Raw genomic sequence first — 11349 nt, 5'->3', positions numbered from 1 at the left:
TCAGGTGTTGCTGAAAAATGCCTGTTTAAGCTCCAGATCAACATGACAGATATCAACCCACTGTTTCATTTTCAACAATTAGTAACAAAATAAAAGTGTAGAAGACTATCTCTGTTTGTAGGAAAATGTTATCTAATACAGTTTTTTTCTTAGCATGGTGCAAGGGGTTTTTTTCTTTAAAAAAATATATAAATGTGCTTTTAGGTTTGATTTTTCCAAGGTGATTTGCACCAAGTGTCTATTTATAAATGTAAGCAAACTTACTGTCATCATAAGGGAAGTATTTCATAGCTGGCTTTTGAAGATTTGGAGACATCAATTAGGGTGACCGACCATACACACATACTTTATTAATAAGAAATTTGCAGCTGTGAGTGGCAGGGATTAACATAGAGCAGGAATAACCTGAATGATATCAAATACCAGGACTTTCTGTGGGCCTGGATTTCACACTCAGGGTTTGGCACCTGAGCAGTTGATTGGCAGTCTATCAGCTACTGCCCATGCAGATTTCATGCTGCCTTGGGTTCTGAGCCCTTTGGAGGAATTGCAGCAAACAGAAGGCACGTTCCAAGAACTACACCTTCCATTCTTCAGGAGCAGCATACTAGCAATGATCAAAGGAGGCATTTGTGAATAAACACATTTTAATAATTGATACTATGGTTCTCTGTGAATATTGATGGTTAATAAGATGCTCACTTTACTAAAGTGTTTCTGAGAAAGAGGAAGACCGAACGGTAAATTCTGGGAAAGGAAGTAATGCTTGGCACGGTCCTTTTTAACTTATTTTTCAAAAAGATGCATTAATCAAATACAGTATAAATTTTATTTTTCTTCGGAGATGGGGGACAGAGAGCTTAGGTTGTAGCCTGCTAGCGAAAACAGTGTAGCAAACAAACTTCATAGTTCTAAGAGGAAACTCAGCATATTTATGAATGGGATTATTGGTGTGGTTGCTTGCCGCAGCAGGGAAAGGATTCAGTGCCCCCGGAGGCAAATTTCCAGTCCTGTGCCAACTCATATGATTATTTAGATTCTCAAAAAATCTCTCTGAAGCCCTGTAGTGGTACAGAGAATAGGAAGTCTGATAATTCAAAGAGTTGTAGAAGATGGGATATGAGAGGAAGGAAAACTTAGAAATTAAAGGTGAAGTTCATGCTAGAGAAACATATTTTGGTTTTTTTTTTTAATGTGATTTTGATGAACGCGCATTTTTTGCAAAAAAACCTGCGCTGATGAAACAGAGCAAATAGTTGCATTTCAAGCAATCCAAAATATATATTTCTCCTCTGCAGTAACATGTTCTGACACAGGTCAGTGTGAACTGCATGTATGAATAGATGAAAGAAAATTAATTAATTTGTGTGTATTACTGCAACCATAAACGATAGAAGACATCTTTATGTGCACTAAACACCTGCAAGTACACACATAGAGCCGCTAGCCGTGGAACAAAGCGTCCAGGGCACCGCAGCTATGATCCTCAGGCGGTGCTCAGGGTTGCAGGACCAGGCTCGGCGGCGGCGGCGGCTGCGGCAGAGCGCACCAGGCCGGGCATCCCCGGCCTGCGCAGCCCAGAGGCAGCTCCGCCGAGCCGGGAGAGCTCCGCACCCCGCAGCGCGGCCGCTCTGCTGTCGCCACTCCGCTCCGACAGTGCTGGTGGCAACGGGAAGAGCCAGAGGCTCGAAGCGCCGGTGTACGCTTTCTCTAGGTGTTTGTTTACCGCCGGGATAAGGCGAAGCCCGCAGACAATTTAGCAACACTGAGCCTGGCGCATCCACTAAACACTTCAACGAGGGATGAATTACGGCTTCCTGCGGCGTAACTGGTAGTTCTATTCCTGGAGGAGTTTGCAGAGCCAAGTGGACCGCTCCGGGTACCAGGGCAAGCTCGGGGCGGGGGGCTGTGTAACCGCAGAGTGCGAGAACAAAGGGAACTAACCCCGGGACACGCACACGGGGCTGGCGAGGGGCCGTGATGCCGAGAGGAGAGAGCCAGGCGCGGCGCGCCGCAGCGCCGGCAAACGCCGCTGCCTGCATCCATCCATCCTCCCGCTCCCACCCGCGGCCCGGCGGCGGGACGGGACACGCCGCTCCGCTCGGCTCCCGCCCCTGCCTGCCAGCCGGGCGGGCGGGCTGCCTCGCCTCCCCCGTCCTCCCTCCTCCCTCCGCCGCTCCCTCCTCCTCCTCCTCCCTGCCGCCGCCGCCCCCCCACCCTCACCTCAGCCGCCCCCCTCTGTCTGGCTCCCCCCGCGCTGTCTGGCGGCCCCCCCGTCCCCGCCGCGCTTCTCGCGAGAGCCGGGGATGCCGCCGCCGCCGCCGCCACCGCCGCGGAGGGGGAGACACTCGGGGGGAGCCGGTGACGTCGGGAGTTTTCCTGAAAGTCAATAACGAGCCCGGCGGAGGCGGCGGGAGGAGCCGAGAGCGGGGCCCGGGCGGCTCCGGGGTGAGTGCGCCGGGGGGGAGCCGCCGCCGCCGCCGCCCTCCTGACCCCGCGCATCGATGTTGCGGCCGCGCTGCCCGCCCGGGCGCCTCCCTGCGTAGCGGGGCGCGCAGCTCCATGTAGCCGCCGCCGCCAGCGCCCTGGGGCCGGAGCCGCCTCCTCCCGCCCCCGCGGAGACACCGGCCGCCAGGGACCGCCGAGCCCGGCGGGGGGACAGGGGAGGAGGCAGCGGCGCCCTCCCTCCCCTTCTCCCCCCGAAGCCGCCGCCGCCCTCGGGCTCCGCAGCAGCGCCCGCGGCGCCGCCGCCTCTGCAGGTACGGGGCGGGAGGGGCCGGGCGGCGGCGGGGGCGCTCGGGCGGCGGCGGGGGCGCTCGGGGAGGGGATGCGGGGCGGCGGCGCGGCGGGGCCGGGGCGGCGGGGAGCGCGGGGCGGGGGCGCCCGTGGCCTAGCGCCGGCGGCGGGGCGGGAGCGAGGCGGAGGGGCGGGGGTCGCCCCGCCGGGGTGCGGGGCCGGGGTGGGGAAGGGCGGGGCGGGGGCGTTTCGGCGGGGAGAGTTATGTAACGGGGGAGGGGGGGCGGTAGGGGCAGGGCAGGGTGTGCGCCCCGGGGGCGCTGGATGCGCGGGGCCGGCGGTTCCCACGCGGCGGCGGCCCCTCCCCGCCTCCCCTCCCCGTGTCCGTGCGGCGGGCGCCGGTGCCGGGACTAGCGCGGGATTTTATCCGCTGGGAACTTCTGTGCGTGTGCGCGAGCGTGCCCGGGTGTGCCCGCGCAGCCCCCGCGCCAGGAATAGCTCCGCGCCCCGCGGGCCGCCGGCGGCAGCGCCTCGCACAAGGGATGGGGATGGTGATGATGCTGCTGCCGCCGCCGCCGCCGGCTCTGGCTGCAAGTAAACAAACCGGCCCCCCCGCCCGCCCCCGGCCGCCCCGGCCATCATGGAGGCCGCGGCCCACATGCAAAAGTTGATGCGCAGCCGGCTGCCCCGGGTGACCGCCGGCGGCCCCGGGCCGGGCCTGCGGCGGGGTCTGCCCGGGCCCGGTCCCGGCAGGTGCCGCCGCCACGGGGCGGGGCGGGCCGGGCGGGAACCCCCCGTGCCCGGCACGGTGCGAGCGGAGGGGGGCTCTGCCTGCAGGGGGTCAGCGCGGCGCCCCTCGGCAGCGAGATCGCAGCGCTATATATTGTAGTTTAAATGCAAATGATCGTGATGTAACGAGCACTACCGGGCTTATAGGCTGCGGGGTTGCTTTGTATGAGCACCGCTTCTTAGTTTACTTCTGGATGGGAATCCAAGAGGAGTGAAATAGCCGGGACTGTTTCACGTTCTCACATGATACGTTGATTAAATGTTAAAAAAAGGAGAAATCTTATTTTCCTGCGGGTGGAAAGGATAAACAATTTAATCTCTCTTGACCTTTATTCTAGTTTTGCTTTTTTCTTTGATGTAGTTATTAGTTGAATGGTTCCTTGTATATATCTACATCATCTCATAAATTTTATGGAAACGTGTCCCAGTTTCTGTTTAAGGGTTTTATTACAAAAATGATGATGTGTCTGATACCTGCACTGCCAACTTTTTTCAGTACTGAAGAAACATAGAGCAGTCTCTCCTGCTAATGTTTGTTTAGATCTTGCTAAAACTTTGCTAAACATGGTTCCCTGCATTTTGCACATAGAGGGCTTTACTTCTCAAGGCAAGAAGCATGCAGATAAGTAGACCTTAACTTATGACAAGTAGCATTTTAAACATGATCTCTTGTTTCTGCCAACTGATCTATAGGCAAGATCTGCTTGTTTACAGAAATAGGGAAAGAGAGTACATGAGGTAGAGAAGGAAGCTTATTTTGGCTTTTAAAGTAAGTGTACTACTTAAGTTTGTAAGACTATTTCATTTTGGTGTTTTGATTTTTATTTTGGTAGGAGCCTATAAGTGAACCCCAATATCTTTAATTGGATTGGATTACTAATTATAGTCCATGCGGATATATTTTGGTTGGATGCAGCCAGTAAGTCAAGTTCAAATAAGGGCCAAAGAAAAACTTCAGAGATAAGATGTCTCTGTTTCCTAGAAGGCTATGTGTATTGTTTGAATAACTCTTTTTTTAGTCTGATGTGAGTGCATGGTGTGTGTGTAAACACAGATAATATTAACAAGACTGTCTTGTTTTAGACAGTTTATTCTGTCTTGCATTGCTCTAACTAGGTTTGAATGGATTCAGTAATCTCCTTAGTTTCATAAATAGGTTCACAGGTAGTATTTCAGTGTTCTACTCCCTCATTTGTTCTGCATTTTGGGGGCAGATTATGTGTTTTTTAGCAAAATGCTGCTATTCTAGGGGAAGTAGGTGAGAATTCAGACAGGTACTAGTTTTCACTTTGCCCCAGTTGAAGTAGACACAGTTATAAGGATTGGGTAGCATTGTTATGTACTAGAAATTGTTGACTATTTGACATTGGAGCAAATGCTTTGTGAAAGGGAAAACACTCTGATGTGTTTTTTTAAGTTTGACTCAAAACCACTTACTAGGGCTTTGCAGTTGTTTGTAATCCAAGCTTCTGTTTGCAAGACACTGACCAGAAACCGTATCTGGACTTCCCTACTGCATTTTGCAACAGCATATATCTGAAGTTTCTATTATAACAAAAAGATCCTTCAGACTCCTTGGAATTTGCCTAATGCCCAGTGATTGTGAGTTCTTTCACTTTCTGGGTGCACGTTTTCCCAGTTTAAAGAGACCAACTGGATAATAAATTCTATGCCCAAGAAATATGATTTGCTAAATAACTTCAAAGTACTCAATTGTTTTGGAAATTACGAACCATTGCTGAAGTGAGTTGTGTTAAAATGCATTTGAAGTTTCTGTGCTGTTCTGAGAATGAAGATGATACAGTTTCTTGTAACTGTGTGCTTACAGTTTCACTTTGTGCTGTTGATGCAACAGGTGATGTGGACTTGGCAACATGGTAGCCTAGCTTTCCTTCAGGTTTGAAACAGAGACCCGACATTCTTTGGCAGCTTTCGAGGCTTGGGCTTGCTGCTTACTTTAGTCCACACTGGAGAGTGAAGGAGCATGGACATACACTGACTGAAAACTTCATGTGCCATACTTCCATTTTGACATGGATAATGCATAAATGAATTGATTTCCTGAAAGTAACACAATTGTGTGAAATTGTGTGAAAGTGACACACCATGCTATAACTGCATGTTTTGTATATAACAAAAGTCTTCTGTTTGCTTATTTCCAACTAATAAAATAAACATTCTGTTCAAAATGTGCTATACTCCCCTTGTGAACTACAGTAGCAATTCAAAAAGAGGGAATAGTTAAATGTGATTATTTATGAGCTTTGTTTAAGTTAAAAGGTTGCTTTTATTTCCAGTATTTGAATGAACTTTACAACCCACTTCGTTTTGAAGTACTGTCTTATATAAGAAAAGATTGCCAACTTAAGCGCCCTTTCAAATTATTCTAGGATATTAGATCAATTTGTGCTATCTCAGATTGTCATTCTGTTAGGATAGGCCCAATAAGGATACCATGGAAGAGGCAGGGGGTGCTTTCTAGCACAACATGTAGCTCAGGAAGTTTTGCATTGCTTGTGAGGAAAGGTGTGGTTTCAGTGAGAAACTTGCTTGCCGACCAACGTGTTTTCTTTTTGCTGTACGGAAGAGACTTCCCCAGGATCACAGGGTCTTCTTGGTAAATAAACGTGTTGCACAAGTTACTCTTCTTGGCAACAAGTTGTTGTGGTATAGAAAAGATTACTTTCTAAAGATAAGTTACACAATAGCTGGAAAAGCTGATTCAAGCTGTTTAAAAATTAATGTTAAAGACTAAGAAACAACAACAAAAAACCCCAAAACAAACACCAAAAGCCCCCCAAAATCCCAAACCAACCCAAAATCTACCGGCAAATACTAAAACATGGAATGTGAAAGTTAACTTTTTGGTTTTTTTCTTAGCATAAAAATTAATCTTTAAAGTTTTGGTTTATACATTTATCTTGGGTAATTGTATGAACAACATTCTGGACTCCCTGTAAGAGTTTATAAGTGAAACTTATTTAGGCAAATCACTAGTATGTACTGATAGAAAAACTGCAAAAAAATTCCAAGGGTATAGTAGGTGATTATTTGGTGTTTTATCCTTGTTCCATTACTCTAGATTAATAAGTATGGGCATTTATGATGCATGCCAAGGATTTAAAACAGATTGTTTTTTCCTTTATTATTTAAAGATGTTGTTCAGGTGTAGTAGGAAGATATAGCAAAGTTAATACTTCCAAAATATCCCCCAAGATTTAATAACATTAAATGTTAACAGTCAAGGAGAGTAAGCATATTTAGCCTTTGTATGTGAAGGTGCCTACTTTTGCTCAATTGAAATGCTTCTTTGATTTTTGATACTGTTTGTGTCAACACTTATTATGCTTAGGATAAATAATATATATTGAAGCCATCTTGACCAATCTTCTTCCACATATCTCTATGTGAGTGTCTGAGTGTGAGTCATACTAATCAAAAATAGCATTAAGAACACATTGTTGCCCTGTGATTTTTTTGTCCTCTGTAAAATCCTGACTAAATAACAGTAGGGATTTTAAAATTCTCTTTAAGAATGCAACTGGGACCTCAATATTTTGTGTGCATGTCTGAATGACTTGACAGCATGGTTTGCCAAACTTCCCTTGTCCACGTGACTAAGTTGTTTGAATGTCTCCTGTAGCAGGAGCAGACCCTGCTTCAGCTTTAGATCAATGAAGATCTTCCCACTGCCTTTTTGTAGGTGTGGAATGTCAGTGCCTAACAGTCAACAGCTTCTTGTACAGCTGGTTTAACACCACAGAATTAATGCAGTGGTTGTTGGTTGAGTCTCAGCAGTCCTGCAGAAAGTTTCTACCAACACACATTTATTTTTTCCTCTAAGTATTCCTTGTGTTTCTTGAGATATGTAATTGTTGCAGCTTGCTTAATGAGATTTTATTGAAATTATATCCTTCTCTAAATGTGTTGATACACTTGAGATAGAGAATTAAGGTTGTACATGTGAGTTTCATTTAACATTTTCATATCACATTTGCCAAAGACCTTTACCTAGTGAGCTGTGCAGCTGTGTGTAAATTAGGGTTGTAGAGAACTCCTTTGTGTCCTTAGGAAATCCAGGTCTCAGGTTGATGAGAATAATGCATTTTGAGTATGAACAGGAAAATCCAAAGGTTTTAGGTTAGAAGATGGTTATATTCTAGTCATGTTGCAGTGTCAGGATTTGACAGTAGGTTCAGCAGTGTTTGGTTGCTCTGTAGAAAGGAATCACAAAGTTCATTCCTACTACAAGACAATTCAGAATTTGATTTGTTCAATGTAGACATAATAAATATGTACTATGTAAAAGTTTAAAAGAAAGCTATTTGTATATGTGTCACTGAACTTTTCTCATCTTTTATATTAATAGTTTGAGAACCCCTTTTTTTTCTCAGTACTTTCTTGTTACTCATTAGGAGTTTGTGTATTTCTGGTTTTTATTCAGTGCTGTGCTTGGTCTTTTATGCACAATACAGAGTTGTGCTGCAGAAAAGTTACCATCACAGAAATAATTTAATACATGAGTTTAACGGAACTTTGATTTGTACTTCTTGAGAGGTATCTTTTAAAATCTTTGCTAGAATGACTAGGAATTTCCAGATTCTTTGAATTTTTGAAAATTAGGTTAGTTTTTTTTCCTGAGTCTGCTAGACATAGAAAAGTAATTTTAGTTTGTTTTAAAAATATGGAAATTATGTTTATTTTTTTTTCACTGTTTGAGTATTTTCTAAACTATATTTTTAAAGAGCAAAGGAACTTTGTCTCTAAAAGGCAAGGATTAGTATTCCTACATTAATCCATGGCAAATTAAACTTATTACATGTGTTTTGAAGAGTTGAGTGAAATAACATTGTCATAGTTGTGATACTCAGCCTAGCTAATCCTTGATTTGTCTTTCTCTGAGTCTCAAAACTCTCCCAAGATGATTGCCTCAGTAACTTTTTTTTTTATGCATAATTTTAGCCCTCCCTTCATCTTTTCTACTTGAAATATATTCTTTGGTTACATTTCAGACATACACTCTAATAAGTTTTATCTCTGCTTCTGTCTGCTTTTCAGTCATTGTTTTATGTGATTTGAGCAGGACAAAAAAGGATTAAAAGCATTTTTGTCAATAAACACAAGGCAAAACAATGGGTTGTTAATGTTTCACATGGGATTCTAAAGAAACAATTTAGTTACATTTAGAAACTTCCTTTATACCTTGGTAAACAAAGGCAAGGGTGGCTTTGTTCACCTTGCTTTAATTATACCTTTGTCCCTTAAAATAACTTGCTTTGTCATTTTAATAGGAAATAAAATACAGAATGATGGTTTCTTTCCTGATAAACTTAATCAGTTGCAGAATCTAAATAAAACATCTAACTTGTACGTTAATATTTCAGTGTGCCTGCATTCTCCTAACTAGGCTTATCTGAGCATATATTAGTTATGTGAAGCTTTTTGACATACTGAAAGTGAAAATAGAGCACTGCAAATATTAAGCATACACATAAGCATGCATTAGAATGAGCTATTTGTGTTTTCCAAAGTATGTTGGTTTTCCTTACCACAAAGTGTAGGCAGTGCCAGTTTCCTATCATGTCCCTCATTATTCCAAATCAAAACTTACAAAGTAAAGTTGTTACAAGTAAATTTCTTATACCAATTTTCTTAAAGTTCATTGAGGCTTTTGGGATGAAATGTAGTTTAAAAAGTATTTGCAATGCCTGTCATGGAGATATCTTTGGATTTTTTAATATTAGTTTTAAAAACTGTAAATATGTCTACTTACAAAGTATTTAAGGTATCTTTCAGAATTTTAATAATATGTACATGAAGTTTACAATTTTATAAATTTAGCATCTATTTTCTTTAAATAATAATTTTTTGTTAATTTCTTAATTTCTTAGTCTTGTCAAATCAGTTCCTATTTTGTGTTGGTTTGATATTATGGGTTTTTTTATATTTCTTTTTTCAATTTTTAATTGACATAATAAGTTGGACACATACTGTGTGCCTAGAGGTTCCTTTTACCTCAGTCTATGTTGTGGTAGTATTTAAATGAGTCAGTATAACCAGAATTCCAGAATAGGTAGTTTATAAAAGCATGTATAAATACTTCATACTCTTTAGATAAAGCACTGCCCTGAATGTGATTCTTCCATTAACAATATAGTCTATTTTGATTTAGCAAGTTTTGTAGCAATCTCTGTTTTGTCTTTCATGTAATTTTTGATGATCTGCAATATATCCTCTAATTGTTTGGCCAGCTTTGCTTGGGGAAGAGGATATGCATGTGTTTTTCATATAAATAAAGCCTGGATTTCAGGTTCCATTCCTGAAGATAACTCTGGTTTTAGTTTAGAGCCTTGACATTTTGAATTCCTTGCTCTGGGAGTGCAACCTGCTTTGGAAACAGTTACAGCCTGTTCGGCTGTTTGGGAGGAGTCAGACTCAAATTTGAGAAGAACTCCTAATGGCTTGATCTGCTACAAAGAAAAAAGAGCCCCCAAAGCAAGGAAAGAAATGTGTGTGATGGAAGCCACTGAGAACTGCTTTTTTTGGTGGTGTGTATATTGTGTGCATGCACAAAATGATTCAGTTACTTTTCTGAAAAATAAGGAGATGGAGATGATGAGATTTGGCTCTGCTTACATGGGGGACCAAAGAATCTCAGTGAGTCAGACAAGGGGGATCAGAAAGGTTCACTTACTGTTCTTTTCTCCCCAAACATTTTACTAAACTTATGAAAAGGGAAAATGGTCGTACTCATTTATTAAGAGAACAAGGTTGGATGATTCACTGAGTTGATAATGGTAGAAGAAGTTGTGGGGATCATTTCTGGAAGCATTGAACTTGATGCTCCTGGTATCTCTCTGATAACTTTAGTTGGTAAATGTGAGAGTTTCTGTTTTTTCTCAGCTCCAAAATTGTTGAAAGTAGAAGCCTTTGTTTATGAAAGTTCTTACAACAGAGAACTGAATCATACAATTTACACTGAATTTATGGGTACTGTCTTCTTTCCTCAGCTGTCTCTTGTCATGGGGAGAATGGGACGATGCCCAGATTTCAAAGGAGTCTTGTCTGTTCTTATGAATCTTGATGATAATTCACTTGCACATAGTGGTTGTTAAGTGTAGACCTGAAACACAGCTTTTAGTTCTTCTGCTTGGAAGGGATTTCTTTCCTTCTCACTATTCACCAGGTCTCTGTAGGTAGCTGATTGCTGTGATGGGCATGAGAGCCTCCTTTAATTTAAAAACAGGAGCTGGGGAAAAGCTGGCTTTCTACTGAATGGTCCATTGCTCATTTTAATTGTTGATTTCATAGTTCCAGTATGGTAGCATCATGAAGTAAGATGGTTTTCTCTATATTGTTGATATTCTTAAAGTTCAAGATGAAAGCTGAGGAGATGTTGGCTAGTTTTTACCATGCCTCAGGGAAACTATGAGCCTTGGCATAGGGATCTAGAACTCTGTTGGTTGTAGTAGTCTCTGGTTAATCTTTGGTCAGAAAGTTGCCTTTGAAACCTTTAGAGCTAGGAGGAGCTTAAAAGTATAATACTAGATAATTGTTTTATCTCACACTACAAAAGTGGCTTAATAACTTCCTGAAGAAAAAAGGAAAAGTTGTGCATTTTTAATGAGATAAAACCCCCCAGCAGATGTTTGCATAGAGTCATAGAATCTGGAAAAGATCTTTCCAACTACTGACCTAATACTGCCAAGTCTGTCACTAAACTGTCCCTAAATTCTTCACATCACTGATTGTAATGGAGTAAATTTTTACACCTGTGTCATAAAGTATGCTGACAGTGGGTTCTTGTATGTATTGTGCATACAC

General features: G+C 43.3%; 1 protein-coding gene across 2 annotated transcripts in view; it reads left to right on the top strand.

Annotated features, from left to right (window-relative positions):
- The first annotated feature begins 2290 nt into the window (after positions 1-2290).
- The window catches only part of AKT3 (AKT serine/threonine kinase 3), a 152441-nt gene continuing 143382 nt past the window's right edge, over positions 2291-11349 (top strand). Inside the window, exon 1 of one of the 2 annotated variants that reach the window (XM_071429005.1) lies at positions 2291-2448. The gene's annotated coding sequence lies outside the window, so the exon portion shown is untranslated. Of the gene's footprint in view, positions 2760-11349 lie in introns of both variants that reach the window. The other variant, XM_071428995.1, reaches the window with a different exon arrangement.

This window comes from Agelaius tricolor, unplaced genomic scaffold, assembly GCF_023055355.1.
Source record: "Agelaius tricolor isolate 1412-34295 unplaced genomic scaffold, bAgeTri1.0.p SCAF_1, whole genome shotgun sequence".
NCBI lineage: Eukaryota > Metazoa > Chordata > Aves > Passeriformes > Icteridae > Agelaius > Agelaius tricolor.
The sequence above is the reverse complement of the archived record's forward strand: the minus strand, read 5'-3'. Positions and strand labels throughout refer to the sequence as shown.